Below are 19,235 nucleotides of genomic sequence, written 5' to 3'. Positions count from 1 at the left end.
GGATGAACGGTGGGGTGGTGATATTTGTGGACACGGAAGGGAAAGCGAACAAGGTGGTGGAGACCGGGATCGTTGTGAATGAAACTTTCATATCCGTGTCTCCACCATAGACTGTATATATAAATGGACGTAGGGTCCATGATGTCACCCATAGGATTCTGCAGAGTTGCCGAGAAGCCCTTAGTAGGCGGAGTCGGCCACTAACGGCTCGACAGTGACGTCAGAGTTCAACTCCCGCCTACTCCAGCCTGCTCCAAATAAGGGCAAAGAGGCGGAGCCGAGGCGGGACCTGCTGCCACCGAGCTGGAAGTTCCAGAGCTAGCTGAAGCTACCAAGCTAAGCTAACATGCTCCCCATCTGCACACTGCCGTCGCATTTTACGTTTCTAAGGTAAGCGGACATGAAACTATTCAGCAAAACTATAAATAATAATCTAAGTTATTGAGTTTTTAGCATAATACTTCAGAATCTTAAAATCCCTTAACGTTTGTCTGCAATTGTGCTAAATTCAACACTGGAATCAAGCACATATTAATATGTTTGCATGACATTAGTTATTTATATTTCGATATCACTTAAAGGTGGGGTAGGTAAGTTTGAGAAACCGGCTCGAGATCGCTAGAATTTGAAAATACACAACCGGAGAAAATCTGCCACTTCCTTATAGAGCCCCTCCTCCAACACACACAAACGCGCACATGACCAATGAGGGCAGGAGATAAGTTTGTGCCCCGATGGAAGGCTGACAGGCAGGTAGGCCATTGGTTGTACTTTTTACAGTATTACGGCTTCGACAGATGACATTTTGTTATGGATTTTTTGTCAAAGCACTTAAGATATTCATTGCTATCGGGATGTTAAGAGCATTCCATGGAATATAACAAAGTGTATCTCGAGCCGGTTTCTCAAACTTACCTACCCCACCTTTAACTATACGTGTAATACATTTAAGTCAAGCTAAGGTACATGGTAGCTAGTTATTGCTCTTACCTGTGAGGCCTCCTCCAAACAGCATAATAACCAGACTGTATCATTAAAACTAAGTACCAGTTCTAGATTCTTGACTTTAGACAAACAATTCAAAAGACAAAATGTATTTAAAGACCAATCTTTATTTGAATGTGCCTCTTAACCTGATATATTAGTTATACAGTAATAGTATTGACAATCTAAAAAAACTGAACAACTCAACAGTCAACTTTATGTTTCTTATTGTCTAAAGCATTTATTATTTTCATTTTCCCCCTCTCATATTCAGTGTGGACGGATTGAGACAGCATGGTGTCCAGAGGGCTGCAGAGACTTCAGGGAGAAACCTCCGTGTGATGGACGTCCAGTCTGTTGGTGTGGAGAGGACTGAGGGTCTTTCCTCAGCGAGGAGGACCAGGCCTGATGGAGGAGCCCATGCTGGGCATAGCTGATACCAACTGCACAGGCCTAGTCTGTCACTTTATTTGACTAAATGTGTTTACTTATACATTTAATAGGTTTACACCTTCTGTCCATATGTGCTTTTTATTTAAAACATTTGATTAACTTTTGGTTCACATTTCAATAAATTGTATTTGTATTTACACTCCTTTCGTCCATTATTCTTACTGAAAATGTTAGATTACACATTCACATCTGACTGAAGATTGGCCCCATTTATTTGTGACGTTGCAAACTCTGCGGTACAAGGCACAGGTGATGTGAAGCTCATAAAGTGAGGCGGATAGAAATAATCAACTGATGGAGTGTAAATGTGGAAATAGGTGCATTCGATCAGCTGACTGTTTTTACAATACAAGTAGTTTCTTAGTCTACAGCTTTTAATGTTCTTCTTGACCCTCAGAGAAGGAGAACATGTCGTGTCTTTCAGGCATGTCCTTTCCTAACAAAAATGACAGGAAACATAAAACATATTATTGCAGAACAAGTGTGTTATTTATGAAAGCAGTGTGTTTAGGGGCTGTAGATATCATTATTTTGTAATTGTAATGTTTTTGTTTTATTTCAACAGTGAGCTACAAAGACAATCAGATTACACAATCATTGTGAAGTTCATCAACATTGAAATATATGTTATTATCAAAATAATATTTAACTGTTATCAAAACGTAGTGCAACTGTAGAAGCTTGCTCTGCTGTCTCACTGAAAGAATAACTTTTACCACGTTTTTTACAGACAATATTGAGAGATAAATAGTAGCAGTTCTCACTATGTGTTAAATATCTTTGCCTTCAATACATTACATTAGAAAGCTGACAAAGTCATATTGCTTGTTAACATCTAAATGTAACTTTTTGCATTGGAAAAAACCCTCAACTTAACTGATGTGTAGGTGATCTAGTATTTAGTATTGTTTAATGGAATGTATATCAGTGTATTCAAGTCAATACTTAATTAATTTAAACCAATATCTTTCTTGATTCTTTGTACAGTAGGAAAAAAAGAGTCTTTGTACCTGTGCTGAAGTTCACTGGTGTGAGGAGTCCAGTTCTGTCTCTCACTCTCTGGTCCAACCTGTCTGCATCACCTGGATACTTTAAACAAACAGATATATATGTAAAGGACCATGTGTACAAACAATATAACTGATTCTCTTCTGTTGAACATGTTGGATTGTGTATTGTCCGAGTCAGGGTCCTTTTTATTTTACTGTAACTTTGGAAGTTGTGTTACCAATGCTTACTGTTTATTTGATACCCATTTGGTAATACAATTAATAAAAACAACAAGGTTTGGGTTCATTCTTCAGATGACTGTGACGTTAAGGTGTAAGCTCAATAATGAACTCCAGCTCAACCAACCATATTGTAATATCTAAGTAATCATCTTGAAATATGACATTAATAATTGTAATATACCAATACACTCTCACTCCCTAAGCGTCCAAAGCGACGTTTGGTCAGTGTCCGTGGCGTCTAATTGTGACGCTCCTAGGCTCCTTCAGCGTCATAAAGGGACGCAAATAGCTTTCAACTGATTGCAATGTATTCCCATCTGCGTCGGGATTTGACGCTCATGGAAGCACGGCATTCGTTTATGTCGGCTGCCCTTAAAGGTAATGTGAGCGTCCATTCCCAGGAGTAAAGGATGGCAGAAGACACTACACTACCCAGAATCCCCAGCTATCGTTTGGACTACACCATGTGCTCTGTTTGACAAATCCCGTGATAGTCCTCAAGCTCTGTGATTGGAGAGTGTGCTCCGAGGGTTAAGCCGATTCTCGAACAGCACTTGAAATGGGATGGAACCACGGCAGACTGTCCAAAACTGGATTTGAACGGGTCCACCGCCTCCCCCCTCCCCCACCCCGTCCCCAGAACTACACATGCTGGCTATTCTGTTTCGCAACATGTTCTCTATGGCACGTCTCTACTGGGAGTTGTAGTTTTAAAAGACGTTTTCGTATTTCCCATAATAAGAAGTTGCCAGTATTAAACTGTGTACATCCCTGGAGGTTTAGGGGACAGGAAACACTCACATTTAAAACATATAATTAATAAATGGGTGAAAATTGCTTGTGCCCATTATGGGCAGTATTAATATATATATACCCACATGCCAGCTAAGGTCAGAAGAGCTTTATTTAACAGCTGGTCTTATGTGTGTGACCCCTGTGATAACATTACATTACATTACATTAATTGATAAGCCTGAAACATGCACTTGTCAAGGTTCAGAGGCACATTTTGCAAATATGGCAGTAGCCATCGATCAGCTTAAGATAAGATATACTTTATTGATCCCAAGTTGGAACATTTGCGTTACATCAGCATGTGTAACAGTTAAATATGCAGTTGTGTTTATTTGAAAATCATTTAGTATAATCACACAAATTCTGTGTTTTATATTCAACAATTCTGTGTTCTTTATTTATTTATTGTTCAATACCTGACAAGGCTGGAGATGAAATATCTACATACATCTTATAAGAGTATAATACATTATGTATAATATCAGTTAAAATAAGTGCTTCAACATAGTTAACATTGCTGGAGGTATGCACAAATATTGATAGATGTCTTGTAATGCACTATTGAGGAACCTGCAACCCAAGTTTTTCATTCAGTGCAGAACTACACCACAGTTGTGTAGGCCTATATGATATGTCAATAAACCTTAGAAAATCATGAAATCTTGAAAGGGATGTGCAAAATAGTCATTACATACAGTCTTTAATTAACTATTAGTAGAGAATAACGAGTAATGAATATACTTTATAGGGATCGTATTAATATCTAATAATAAAATTAATTAAATTCAATAACATGCTTTAACCACCAGGTGTCCCTTTATATCAGCTGTGCACCTTTATGGTGTAAATACAGCCTATCTACCAATTGGATCAAATATAAAAGTGAGCCGAATTAGTGTTGATACTGCAAGGAGACGTATTGTGTGAAAATAAATGTAAGATGTTGTTTAATGGCTGATATATTTATGATCCACGTCACGTTTTCAGTTCCTCATGTTTGTCTTCTCATCAGGGCTCTATAAATACAGAACTACGGCAGATATGTAATATGTAATGCAGCCGAACCGTGTATTACAATGCCTTTATGTGATGACTTTCAAAGAGAAAAGCGAGCACACTCGGAATAAAGTATTATTATTTATTTTTTTAAATGTTTTCGGTCTGTTTCCGGTATTTGTTAATGACGATGTGCTGTGAGATGTGAGACTGGAATTGCACAGGGGGGAAATAACGTAGGCTATCTTTAGATACGGATTTTGTTAAACTAATATGTTTAGGCTGTGGACCAACACTATACATTGACGGGGAAGGGGGTAGCAATAAAGATAACACCATTAAACAGTTACACAACATAACAGAAATAATATCGATAGCAGCGTCCCTAGCAACCACCTTGGTAACAATGAAAACGTCGCGATTTCCTGAAGTAATCTTCATAATAACTAGCAAACTAAAGATCATGTACATCCACTGCACACATAATCTGAAATAACAACTCATATTTCTCGCATCAAATGACATCAAAACGCATTTTAATGGCCAAACTAACTTTAAAATAGGCATTTTCTACCGAGAATAAAACGAATTTCGGCCATGTTTTCTTTTTCTACAGGGAGAAATTTGAAGATCATGTGACATAGACGCCAGCCATCGGAATGAATGGTGAAAAAAACGGGGTTTGTCAAACAGAGCACATGGTGTAGTCAGTCCAAACGATAGCTGGGGATTCTGGGTAGTGTAGTGTTTTCTGCCATCCTTTACTCGGAAAAAATATTTGTTTCTCCGAATCGAAGGGGAAAAATACAAAAGCATTGCACACAATTTAAACCAATCAATGTTGTGTAATTAACAAGGATAATCTGGTGTTTTTTAGTCGATGAGTAGTGCAGATATCACTGTAAAATCAATCGACAGTAAGAGGAATACTTACTTCCGGGTGTACAATTCTCCGTTATCCAATGGGAATGGACGCTCACATTGCCTTTAAGGGCAGCCAGCATAAACGAATGCCGTGCTGCCATGAGCGTCAAATCCCGACGCAGATGTGAATACATTGCAATCAGTTGAAAGCTATTTGCGTCCCTTTATGATGCTGAAGGAGCCTAGGAGCGTCACAATTGGACGCCACGGACACTGACCAAATGTCGCTATTGGACGCTTAGGGAGTGAGAGTGTGTTGAATATACACATCTTATTGTGAGGTTGATTTCACATACACTACTTCGACGTTAACTTATCTACATACTTGAGCATAGCCAATTTAAATTAACCTTAGCGATGCATACAGTTCCTACCTACATAGGCTAATAAAATATCTCTCTACGTTACAAGGATGACCTTATTTTATCAACCTCAAACAGAAGCCGTTTGTTCAACAGTATTATCCCACTTAACGTCTATTTAGTTTTAACCTTTATATATACAGTCTATTATTTTCACTTTGAGGCTACGATTAGCATCTTTAGCACCGATGTAGCTACCACTCGCTACACGCTAACCCAAGCCTTAACATTCAATACGTAGCTGATTAAAATCATTAACACATAAATAAAGCACTCGAATTTCACTTACCGAAAAAACCGCATTCATGCAACGTCTGTTTTAACCGCAGAGCGAGTCACACTAGTCCGATATATAAGCATGAAGAACAAACAACCACGGCCGGCTTCAAGTTGTGTTTCCTGGATGAGCTGAGCAGGCAGAGTGCCTGTAGCTTCACGGAGCAGGTAGCAGAGAGACGAGAAGCTAGCAGCAGTAGTCACTTGACAGAGCCGTCACTCAATGTGACCACGCCCTAATTTATGCAAAAACGTTAAGACCTAATATAAATAAAAGGGTCGTGTTATAAAACAATTCACTCACAGATCCAAAATCATGAAGGTGGAATCTAACTATATCGATAATAAACATGTATGGAGCCAGGGACAGAAACATGTTTTTTTCTGCTGTAAAATTGGGCATTTTAATATGGGGTCTATGGAAATTGCTCCTTTCTGCAGCCATCGCCTATCGGCCAATATATGACCTGCAGTGTGTGGCACTTCCGTATTGGCGTCCCGGCTATTCCCCAGAGTTTGCCCCTTGGTCTCCACTAACCACCCCTGCTACAAGGGTTATGATTTTGAATATCCCGCCGTTCATATGGGATGACTTCCTGGTGAGAGAACTGTCTAAGTACGGCAAGATAGTGTCTTCCATCAGGAAGCTGTCCTCGGGCTGCAGATCTCCAATGCTAAAACATGTTGTGTCTCACAGGAGAAGTGTCCTCATGATTTTGAGTAAAAGAGACGAGGAACTTAATTTGGTGCTAAGTCTAAAGTTGGATGATTTTAATTATGTAATGTTTGTAAATTCGGGGCCTGTCAAGTGCTTCGAATGCGGGGAGGAGGGGCACTTGGCCAGAGCGTGTCCGGAAAAAAATAAAAAGCAGGAGGAGGAGGAAAAAAATACAAAACAGGAAACAAATACAAAACAGGAGGAGGAGGAAAAAAATACAAAACAGGAGGAGGAGGAAAAAAAAAAAAAACAGGAAAAAAATCCAAAAGACACTCCTGCTGAAACAGCAGCAGCAGGAAACCCCACTGAGGGGCCCCCAAAGCAGGGTGAGAGTCCCTCAAAGCAAGATGAGAGTCTCTCAAAGCAAGCTGAGAGTCCCCCAAAGCCCCCAACGAAGATTGAGGGTCCCTCAAAGCCTCCAAAGAAGGCTGAGGGTTCAGAGCTCCCTAAGCAGGACAAGGAAAACTCTGGGGAAAAAAAGACTAATGAGAAAAATAATGGAAAAAGTGACCTTTTGGTTGATGTGGGGAGAAAGGTGGTCCCGAAAGAAGCAGTGGAGACGGTATAACTCTCTGCATCCGCTGCAAGCGAAGAGAACATTGAAGCTCAAGCTTGTACAAAGAAAACAAAACAAAAAGAGAAAGTCTCTCAGGCCAAGAGGGTGGCAGTGAGTGAGGAGGGAGAGAGAGAGAGGAGGAAACGGTGGAGGAGGTGAAGGAGGCAGAGGAGGAAGAAAGTGAGGAAGAATTGATGGAGGAGGATGAAGAAGATGAAGAAGTTGAGGAAGAGGACTGTGAGGCCACCGTCTCACAACTTAAAAGTCCGTTTTTTAAAGTACAGCAAATTAAAGCTTTTCTTAAAGAAACAAAAAACAAAAGAGGAGTAAAAATAGAAGAGTTTTTTACTGACAAGAGCTTGTTTTTACAGTCAGTGAAGGCTCAGATGCATCTTTTTACTTATCGCTTGAAGGTCCTGAAAGGGAAAGCAGGAGTCTTATCGCTTGAAGGTCCTGAAAGGGAAAGCAGGAGTCTTATGGCTTGAAGGTCCTGAAAGGGAAAGCAGGAGTCTTATCGCTTGAAGGTCCTGAAAGGGAAAGCAGGAGTCTTATCGCTTGAAGGTCCTGAAAGGGAAGTTACAGCGAGAGATTTTAAATGAAGAAGAAAAGGATATGTACGGCAGTTAGGATGCTGGTTTTAACATACTTGTTGTTCTTAAGTGGTGTGTCTCTCCTCACATCCTTTTTAATGAGTGATTTTAAAGTGTGCACTATAAATGCCAATGGAGCTAGGGATGTGGGGAAGAGGGCTTGTATTTATGAGCTTTTAAAATTAAAAAAAGTAAATGTAGCAATGCTACAAGAAACGCACAGTGACACTTTAAACGGGACGGACTGGAGGAGGGAGTGGGAGGGGGAGGTGGTCTTAAGTGCTCTTAGCAACACCAGTGCAGGAGTGGCAGTCTTGTTTGCTAAAGGTTTTATCCCCAAGTCCCACACAGTGGAAGAAAGAGTAAAGGGCAGACTGCTGGTGGTGAGAGCCAACTATGAGCTTTTTAATCTGGTTTTTATCAATGTGTACGCTCCTAACTCAGGTCATGCCAGAGTTCAGTTTTTAAAGGAGCTCAGCGCTGTTTTAAGTGAGTGTGAACCAGAAGAGGTTTTATTTTTAGGGGGAGATTTTAACTGCACACAGGATGACGAGCTAGATAGGAACCATAGAGAACCTCATGCTGCATCCAAAAGAGCCATGACACAGTTAATAGCAACACATAGTCTATCAGACATCTGGAGAGAGCATCACACACTTCACAGACAGCACACATGGGTCCACACGAGGGAGAACCTTTTATCAATGGCCCGGCTGGACAGGTTTTATTGTTTTAAGCACTATTTGAATGTTTTTAAAGGGGAAAGGAAACACCATTACAGCTATAATATTCCGGTAGTTTATTAATTTTACAATGGATAGTGATCCTAATATTTATTGTATATGATATTACTCGCCAAAAGAAAATTAATTATCCGCCGGCCGGGTGGGGAATTCCGGGACCAGGCCGCTGCCATTAGTGGAGTCCCAAATGGTGACGTCACTGTGTGGGTCCTCGCTCCGGGTATCCATACCGGAAGTCAACACAATGTGGCAGATATGGCAGCGATGGAGGAATATAGAATATAGAACCCCATGGGCGGACTTCCTATCCCACAGGCACATAGATCCCCACGGGCTGACTAAGCTTCATACACCACAGACACATTGAGCCCCATGGGCTGACTTCATATGCCACAGACACATTGAGCCCTATGGGCCGACTTCATATACCACAGACACAGAGCTCCACGGGCTGACTTCATACATGTATACCACAGACACAGAGCTCCATGGGCTGACTTCATAGTACCACAGACAGAGCTCCAAAGGCTTTCTTCATATACCACAGACACAAAGCCCCACGGGCTGACTAAGCTTCATACACCACAGACACATTGAGCTCCATGGGCTGACTTCATATGCCACAGACACAGAGCCCTATGGGCCGACTTCATATACCACAGACACAGAGCTCTACGGGCTGACTTCATATACCACAGACACAGAGCTCCACGGGCTGACTTCATAAATGTATACCACAGAGACAAAGCCCCACGTGCTGACTTCATATACCACAGACACATTGAGCCCCACAGGCTGACTTCATATATACGACATATTTTTCCCCTGATAAATTAATAAGGTCACACTGTCAGTAAATACATGTGTGAGCTAGTAATCTGGTAGTGCTGCAATATTTACCTCTCTCTCGGCAGCTGAAGCAGCTCGTTTGGTGGCTCCAACTTCACGTTTGTTGACACTGGTGTCATTGTCTTGCGCGGCCGACATGCTGGAACGGTCGGTGTTCCCGACTGCATACGATGAGAAATCGAATATTGTGAGAACAGATCCTGGCTTCAAATCCGATGTTTTGTATTGAACCAGGCATCCAGACTCATCAAACATCATTTTGTGGACATAATCGTCATTTGTAAAGTGTTCGCTGCACGCACGTGCGTACTGATTCAGCGGCGGATCGGACCGTTTCATGGAAATAACCCATGCTTTGAGCAGCTTCTCATCCTTTAGTGGCAGCCTATGGAAATGTACTTCTTCCTTCTTTGTATAAAAAACATTTGTGCAGCCTGGGGCAATACAATACGCTCCTGACAACGACCGTTTTCTTTTGTTGGAAACCACTGGTGCATTGCACGCCATGTTGTTTGCAGCTGTATTGAGCTTTGGCCCAGGAAGCCGTACCCAGTCAGTGACGTCACTGGGAAAGTCCCGGATCGATGGAAGCGTCCAAGGTCATTAGGCGCGTATTAAAAAAATTAAATGTGCGTATCTCGATCGTTTACATTGGAAATAGACTAGATAAATACATTTCCTAATGGGAATATGGTGGCATGGAAAGCAGTTTGAAAAGTGTTTCCATTTCCCTTTAAAAAGTGTGCTATATTGCCTGTTGGGTTCTCTGACCACTCCCTTGTGTTGTGTGATGTTGTTATTGCCAACATAAAAAGAAAATCTGCGTATTGGCATTTTAACACTGCTCTGCTTTTAGACACACATTTTAGAGAGGTTTTTATTTATTTATTTTATTTTAGAGAAAGGAAGGGGGATTTTAATTCTTTGAAGCAGTGGTGGGATTGTGGGAAAGCCGACATCAAGCAGCTTTGTCTTCAGTACATTCTCAATGTTTCTCGTGATATCACCAAGTCTATGAGAGATCTGGAGATGGAAATAGTGGAACTGCAGAGCTGTGCAGAGTCCACAGGAAATCTAGGTTGTATTGAAGACCTCAAATCTGAAAAAGCCATTTTGGCAGACCTGCTGGGTTCTAGAGCACAGGGGGCGCTGGTCCGGTCCCGATTCCAGAGCGCTTCCATGATGGATTCGCCCACAAAGTACTTCTTCAGTCTGGAGAAGAAGAACGGGCAGGGCAGGCTGATCCACGCTCTGAGGTCAGCAGGAGGACAGCAGCTGACAGGGAACAGCCAGATCCGGCAGAGAGCGGTGGACTTCTACTGCGACCTCTTCACCACTGAGTACAGTGAAGATGATGGAGGGTTTAATCTGTTCTGCAGGGGCCTACCAACAGTGTCTGAGGAGACGAACAAAGAGCTGGACGGGCCCCTGACTGAGGAGGAACTGTGTGAAGCACTCAAGAGCAGGGGGGGGAAGGCCCCTGGAATAGATGGCCTCCCCCCAGTGGAAGGTGCTGGAGAGGTTCGGCCTCAGCCCGGGCTTCATCGCCAAGATAAAGGTGATGTATGTGAACATTGAGTGTGTGCTTAAAGATCAAATGCAAAGGCCAGTAAAATCGAAATCATATAGCTACAACACTATCTAAGATATTGCAGTATTAAAATCGGAGATAATATGCGTCTGGCAATGCGCAATATTTATTTTGTTCAACCCCCAACACCAAGTCCGACGATTTATTTTCTCAGCCGCTCCTCCGCAAGATGGCGTCGCGTGACGTCAGAGTTGCCAAACAAACAAACCCTGGCTTATCGCTCACAGCGGCTCCCGCCGATAGTACAACTTAGTTTCGTCTATCATGTCTGATTCTGAGTCGGAGGCCACCCAATATCTGGAGTATGTTGTCGACATCCAGCCATATTTATACGAGCCACTGATGGACAGCTTCCCCCCCCCCCCATCTATGTATATACTCGCATTTTAGACTATGTTACTAACTGTATATCTGTAGACTTGGTATGTCTTAAATGTCCGGTTAGGATGTATTAGAACGAAATCTAAAATGAAAATTGTAAATAAGCAATCTGTATGTAAAAAAACACCTGTATGTAAATTGTAAATAAGCCATCTGTATGTCAAATATGTCTTATATGTCTTAAATGATATGATGAATTGGAAATGGGGGACCCTGATGTAAACAATACGAAAGTCTTTCTCTGGTCTGCATCCCCTTAACAATTGTATATTTTGAGCTGTACTGTACTGTACCCAATATACAAGCTGTTAATAAACTTTTCAATCAATCAATCAATCTCGAGTTTCAGGCTCGAAAATGCCACTAACACAACAAAGACTATATCTTCACTTGTAAAAGGGGTACATTAATTAATTGTTCACACTTTTCCGTTATGAGTGGAGGAGCGATGAATGAGCTGCAGATAAACTTCAATGCTAACAGTGAATTAGCCCCGAGCGAAAAATGCCAACCTATTACTGCACCGAAATCACTCCTAGTTCCCTTATTACTTATCCTAGCTCCACATCCAACACATTGTTTATGATCGTAAAGACACAGAATCTAACGGTGCCCACCTCTATAAGCAATACATCTTAATAAAACTGCAATTCCGTTAATCTGCGTTATCTGCTGTGCTCCGTGCGCTTTGAAATCTAATCAAAAGTTGTTTACATCAATTCTTTGGCGTTTCGCCATCGCCCGGCTCTTTCGTTCTTTCAGTGGTTTCTTGTGCTGAAATATGGAGGGGACGGCTCCGGGTTTCAGCCTCCGATGTACTATTAATGCTTCTGCACCAACAGCCTTGATGATAGCAGGATCAACGTCGTATGTATCACACGCGAAGTGGTCAGAACACAACTTGCTCCATTGTGTCGGTTGCCAGCCAACACGATTCACTAAAATAATCAATTTTTGGCGGATGATTTGGTCTTTGGGAGATGCATGGAAAACTCTCCCAGATCCCGCACCGTTCGTACATCAAAAAGCACAACAATAACCCATGTTAATTCCGTTTTCTTTTCGAAAAACATGTGACTGAGACTGCCGAGTCGGGATATTTGGTCCAGAGACTGTGCAACAATGACGTCAATTCAGACGGCTTTGGGTCGAGTTTTGTATCAATAAAAAGCTTTTTTTCGGGTGTATTATCTCGATTTAAATAAAATGAAAAATACAGGCAGTCTTAAAAACAACATTTCTATAAAAATGTAGCATATTTGGAAGCTTTGCATTTGATCTTTAAGATAAATGGCGGTCTGTCAAGACCCTTTAATGTGACCAGGGGGATAAGACAAGGCTGCTCGATGTCAGGCATGTTGTACACACGGGCAATAGAACCAATGCTACATAATATCCGTTCTTTTAATGAGGGCCTGTTTTTACCTGGTTTTAATACACGTTTTATTTTATCGGCCTATGCAGACGACATCATTGTTTTTATAAAAAATCAACAGGATGTTTTAAAGCTAGGACAGGTAGTGGACACTTTCCAAAAGATCTCCTCTGCAAAGGTCAACTGGGCTAAGAGTGAGGCCCTAGCAGTGGGGGAGTGGACTGGTGGCCTCCCTCAACTCCCAGGTGGATTGACATGGAAGAGGGGTGGTCTAAAATATCTGGGGGTCCATCTTGGAGATGAGGTCACACTGGGGAAAAACTGGGAAGGAGTTTTAGAAAAGGTGGAGGGGAAACTCAACAAGTGGCGCTGGTTTCTTCCCCACATGTCCTACAGAGGCAGGGTGCTGGTTCGGTGCACCTGGAGAGTCGAGCAGCTGCTTTTAAACTACAGTTTTTAAAAAGATACCTGACAGGAAACAATGATGTCGTCTGGAGGCCGGTAGCCAGCACCATTTTAAGGGGGGTAGCAGGCCTGGGTTTGGATGCGTCATTGTTTTTAACAAACTGTGACTTTACTCGTGTGTGTGTTTTGCCTCCGTTTTACAAAGGACTTTTTAAATGGGCCAGAGTGGGTCCCGCAGCATCTCTGTTCTGGCTCCTGGAAGAGCCTCTGGTGTGGGGGGCCCGGCTGGACGTCCAGGACGGCAGCAGACCTGCACTCACTGAGAGGCTTCAGTCCTTTGGGGTCGTGAAGCTGAGGAACATCGTGGATGCTGCAGGTCCTGGACTCCACAACACCGAGGCCGTGGCGTCTCTGCTCGGCCTGAAGTCGGCCCGCCACACCAGAACCATCCTGAACGAGTGGGTTCAAAGGCTATCTGATGATGAGATGGAGATGCTGCGGGAGTATTCCAACAGGAAGGAAACCCCTGACGAAAGGGACCCTTTTCCGGACATTGGGATTTTAGCAGACCAGGATGGACTCAAACACAGACTCCATGCAGACTTCCACATTCTTAATGGGAAAGGTTTTTATACACTCTGCACTCTGGCCCTGAACAAACAGAAACTAAGCGAGAGGAGAGACACGTGTGGAAACAGAGGCTTAACGTCCCGGGGGCCTGTGAACCTCCACTGAACAAGCGGTCAGGAGACCTGCAGTGGAGGATCCTCCACGGGGCCCTGAGCGTTAACGCCTTTGTGTCAAAGATAAACCCCACCGTGTCCTCCGAGTGTCCGTTCTGCACTCACAGAGAGACAATCACTCACTGCTACCTGGACTGTCACAGACTGAAGCCTCTTTTTAATGTTTTAAAAACTTTGTTTTTAGACTGTGGGGAGGTTTTTACAGAGACTGCTTTTATTGTTGGTGCTGGCTACAACAAACATAATGCAGGGAAGTGGGAACTGTTGAATCTTATTGTGGGGCAGGCAAAAATATCGATCTACAAAAGCAGGAAAAACAAAATAAACAGTACAGCCGGTCAGCAACTCAATCAAATGTGTTTATCTTTGGTAAAGACACGAGTGAGCTTAGATTTTAGATTTCACTGTCTGTAAAAAAATAAACGGCATGATGGGATGTGCAGTACCAAATATGTAAAGCATTTTTTTGTTAATGTATGATTTGCTGCATATAAGGAATACAACAAAAATCCTCTGTCGTACAGATGTAGCACTCCAGATCAGACTCAAATGGGTGTGTCCCAGTCAAAAGCCCAGTGGATGCCAGTGGCTGAGGGTGTTGCCAAATTGCTAGGGGGCGTTGCCCAATTTCCCCATTTGTTCAATTACAGGATTTAACCATGAGATGGCGCTTCATTCACAAAATACACAAAGACAACTGGGTGGCAACTTAGTCTGTTTGCAATGTTTGCAGCTCTGCAGTTGTGTTTGCTGAATACTGTAGCATTTAATCACTTATTTGTTACTGTATGGTTTTCACAAGCTACTATAATGAAAAAACATCAATATTTTAGATCAAATAAAGTATATAGTTTGCTTTATGCAGTACTGTGTAAAAACACCCCAACAATATTACAAGAAATATCTTGTAATATTGTTGGGGTGTTTTTACACAGTACAGTAGATACGATGGACCTTTATTAATCCCGTGGGGAAATTCAGTAGTTCAAACAGCAACAGGGTGAGAGTGAAAAACAGGACAGCACAGATTCACACAGATTAATAAAATAAAAAATAAGATGAGCGATAAAAATAATAATAATGAGAAACTATGAAATAAGAAATGAATAAAACTCAAATGTAATTATCATATCATATATTATAATGTGTTGTATTATTAAGTAATATCATTAGAGCTGTCAAAATTATCGCGTTAACGGCGGTAATTAATTTTTTGAATTAATTGCGTTAAAATATTTAACGCATTTAACGCATGTGCAGAATGGCCCGCCGCATACGTGCCACCAGTGGCAGCGCCAGGGTATGGCTGGGGTAGGCTACACCCATACCAAGAAATGGCTTAGCCCCACCATGAGACATGATGTTAAAGTAAGCAAAATAAAGTCTGCCAACTCGCGCGGAGTAAATTGCACAGACAGCAGTTAGTCAGATCGATTTCAGTAGCCACGGTTTTGATAACTTTTGTCACGTAGTGATCGTCTTCTCAATAGAACATCTTTGATAACGGCGTGGTGTTGTTGCAGGAAGTCCCGACGGAGAATACCTTTGCTGTAGTACAGGGCAGAGCCATATAATAGTAATAATATGGCTCTGGTACAGGGGTGCACATAACTGGTACGCAGGTTATGTGCGTAATCTGAAATGTGTACCGTCACTTGTGTCACAAAGCGCATTTGCGTACCTACGTACTTGTGAAGCTTTTCCAGAAGGCGGTTAGATCACCGGACGACAGAGTCGGTCTCCGTGTGCACAGACAGGGCTGCTGTTAATGTCGGTCTGTACAATGGAACTGTGCCAAAACTACGCCAACCGGCTGGGGAGGGAGACTCCCCCCTTCACTGGAGAACTGCGCTAAAACAGCTGATCACAACGTTCACACTCTGTGGTCACGAAGTACTCCACTAGCTCCCCCCCCCCCCCCCTCTGTCGACTTTCCTGAAGTACTCCCCCGTTGATAGAAATCAACACGTAATGAATTAAGACCCCACGGTTTGATGATTGATAGGTGTGTGGGTTGTCTTTCATTTTGACATGCAGAAAAATGTTATAATAAACATACATACTGTATGTTAAATGGATATATCCGCCTTCTTTCATTTATCTTTCCATTCCCACAACAATATACATAAATAAATGGCATATTTTGGACATAGTTCGAATGGTGATTAATCATGATTAATTAATTTTTAAGCTGTGATTAATCTGATTACAAATTGTAATCGTTTGACAGCCCTAAATATCATACATTAACCCCATTATAGATGATGCCACATTGAATGGATGAACACATTTATGCATCAATAATTACAACAGAGTATTTCTAAATACAAGTTGTAAAAATACTTATATGTATTTAATATTAACCCTTTGGAGTCGACCGTCACGCCGGCGTGATCAGATCACATGACCTGTTCAAGCCGGTGCCAATGGACTCACACAGTCACACAAGAACTTCCCTACTCTGAGAACCGTTATGCTATATGCAGCTCAAGGACAGATGTCTAATAACAATGTGACTGTGTGAAGACAGATTTCTCACGTTCCCACTAATTTCCTTTATAACCTCTGCTTTTTCATTGTACGACGCACACTCTGGCAGACTATTCTATGCTCGGTCAGACCTGTGTCTATATTTTATTGTATCTTATGTTATTTGAAGGTTCAAATAAATAACCCAAAAGACAAGCTCTGTCTGATTCACCATGTATTTGTTTTGGTCACTTGTACTCTCCAGCCGTGTTGGGTCCTAGATTTCCATAACACCGCATAAAAACAACAGCCCGGACAACATTGCAGTGTGTTTCTGTCGAAAGTACTGGCTTGAAACTATATTCCAGTCTTTGTTTCATGCAAAAAGACCCAGTAAACACGGAGATATGATGATATAAAGTTAATACATTTCAAAAGTATGAAAAATGGAAGCACATATTTGAATATCTTCACCGTATTTGATCATTTTACGAAACGGAAAATACTGGAAACTGTAGATCCTGCTCAACAGGATGTATATGTGCATTTCTGTCGAAAGTACTGGCTTGAAACGATATGCCAGTCTTTGTTTCATGCAAAAAGACCCAATAAACACGGACATACGATGATATAAAGTTAATACAGATATATTTCAGAAGTATGAATAATGGAAGCACATATTTTAATATATTCGCCGTATTTTATCATTTTACGAAACGGAAAATACTGGAAACTGTAGATTCTACTCAACAGGATGTATTTACCAGGGAGGGGGTGAGGTAATCAAACGGCCAAATCAGCCCAGGACTCCAAAGGGTTAATAACATAATGATTACTTTCAGATGATAATACTTTTCAGGGTTAGGTCCGGTCTGACAGCGCTTAGCTCTCTGCTGCAGAGAAGATCACTGCTCTAAACAAAGTAAAAAATCCTACATCCAAACGAAATAAATATAATTAATTATGATGAATACGTTAAGTCTTGTTCATTGTTTTTCACTTTTATTAAATGTTTGATATTTCTGGCACAGACCCTTTCGTACCGGCAATGCGCGATAGAAACAACAGAAAGTGCGACAGTTTAAATATGCCAGTGTTAATTTCGTCAATGAAAACTATGACGAAAAATGTTCGTCAACAACCTTTTTTACATGACTAAGACGAGACGATGACGAGCTAAAAATAGATTCTTGATAACGAAAACTATAATGAAATGTATATTTAGTTTGCGTTGACGAGACGAGACGGGACTAAGGTGTTAATGGTGGACTATCGGATATTCAAAATGCAGCATATTTTCCCCCAAGTGTCCATCTTGTCTGTCAAAATGCATCTTACGTTTCTAACTTGCAATATCATTATTTCCGCTCTCTTCACTCCAGAAGAGCGATCTCCCTGTGTCTCTGTGTGCGGGGAGCGGGGCCTAACAGACATGCTGCAGCGGACACAGAGATCTGCCGGGGACGGAGCATTCAGAGAGTATAGAGACACATTTTGACTAAAAGTTGACTAAAAAGTAATTTTCCATCGACTAAAAGTTGACTAAAACGTTTTGAGTTTTCGTCAACTAAAACTATACTACAACTACGAGGGATAGGATTGACTAAAATGTGACTAAAACCATTTTCGTCTAAAGACTAAGACTAAATCAAAAACAGCTGCCAAAATTAACACTGAAATATGCAAACACAAACCTACAGACTGGGGGTTGGAAGAACACAGGAGGGTGGGGGGAGAGCTGTGGAATGTGCTTGGGAGACTTACTCCACACATTCCGATGGCCAATTAGTTTTAAACAAAGAGTTTGCAGCATACAGCACAGGCAACATGTGGGGTGGGGGCTTCTCAAAATATTTTTGTTTGTTGTTGTGTCAGTTTTACGTCGCCACTTCCATTCACATTTTTCATCATTGTTCCACAATGTTTATCATGAAATTAATATCCATATAAATACTTGCACTGCTTACCGTTTTCATACTTTATATATCTTAGCATATTCATACACACTGTTAATACTGCTCACAGGCTGCTAGTGTATCCATACCCAAGCTCACTGTTTATTCAATTCATTCTATATTTTATTCTGTCTATTGTGTACATTACTTTTCACTTTACTGCTTGTTGCACCGTTAGAAGCTAAACTGCAATCTGTAATCTGTACAATAACAATAAAGCAGGCATCTTTATTGTAGCCTCAACAATCAAGTTCTAAGTAGTGCAATATGAAATAAAAACTAAAACAATCTGTGCTGTTGTATTTGCTGTAAAGTGTCTCTACTGTAGGCTATTTTTATTATATGTACAGCACTTTGGCTCGACCAAAATGTGCTATATAAATAAAACTTGATTTGATTTGAAAAACAACTACACTCTTTTGGCAGTGTTGTGGTGCCGAGAGATGGGAGTCGGAGGCGGGGTATCAAAGGTACAAGCTAGACTTTTATTTAGCATCAGAAAACCATTGTACACAACTTCATTCCCGGGAAGCGAAGACCGGCGGAAACAGGAAGTCCGGTTCACTAAAATGTCCGTGCAGAACAACATAGATCCGTGGGTGAATAATGTCAATCAACACCACAGTGTACACAGTAACAACAACTACACTATTTTGGCAGTGTGACAATTAAACAATAACTACACTCTATTGGCAGTAACAATTAGATAAATAATGAACTGTCAGACTGACACTGAAGACAAACAAACTCGTTTTTTGGCTGTTTAGATGGTGTTGCTCCATCTGGGTCACTGCCGGTGGTTGAGACGGTGAGGTCTTTGGCGACTAGTTTTATAGCC

The 19,235-nt window shown here is 41.5% G+C and overlaps 1 long non-coding RNA gene across 1 annotated transcript in view; it reads right to left on the bottom strand.

Annotated features, from left to right (window-relative positions):
* Positions 1 to 1,092: 1,092 nt before the first annotated feature.
* Positions 1,093 to 19,235, bottom strand: part of LOC139434041 (uncharacterized) — a 33,872-nt gene continuing 15,729 nt past the window's right edge. Inside the window, exons 2-3 of the long non-coding RNA XR_011643430.1 lie at positions 2,448 to 2,526; positions 1,093 to 1,873 (exon numbers count right to left, since the gene is read on the bottom strand). This is a non-coding gene — a long non-coding RNA (uncharacterized lncRNA). The remainder of the gene's footprint in view (positions 1,874 to 2,447; positions 2,527 to 19,235) is intronic.

The sequence above is a fragment of the Pseudochaenichthys georgianus genome, chromosome 6 (genome assembly GCF_902827115.2).
Source record: "Pseudochaenichthys georgianus chromosome 6, fPseGeo1.2, whole genome shotgun sequence".
NCBI classification, from domain to species: domain Eukaryota; kingdom Metazoa; phylum Chordata; class Actinopteri; order Perciformes; family Channichthyidae; genus Pseudochaenichthys; species Pseudochaenichthys georgianus.
The sequence above is the reverse complement of the archived record's forward strand: the minus strand, read 5'-3'. Positions and strand labels throughout refer to the sequence as shown.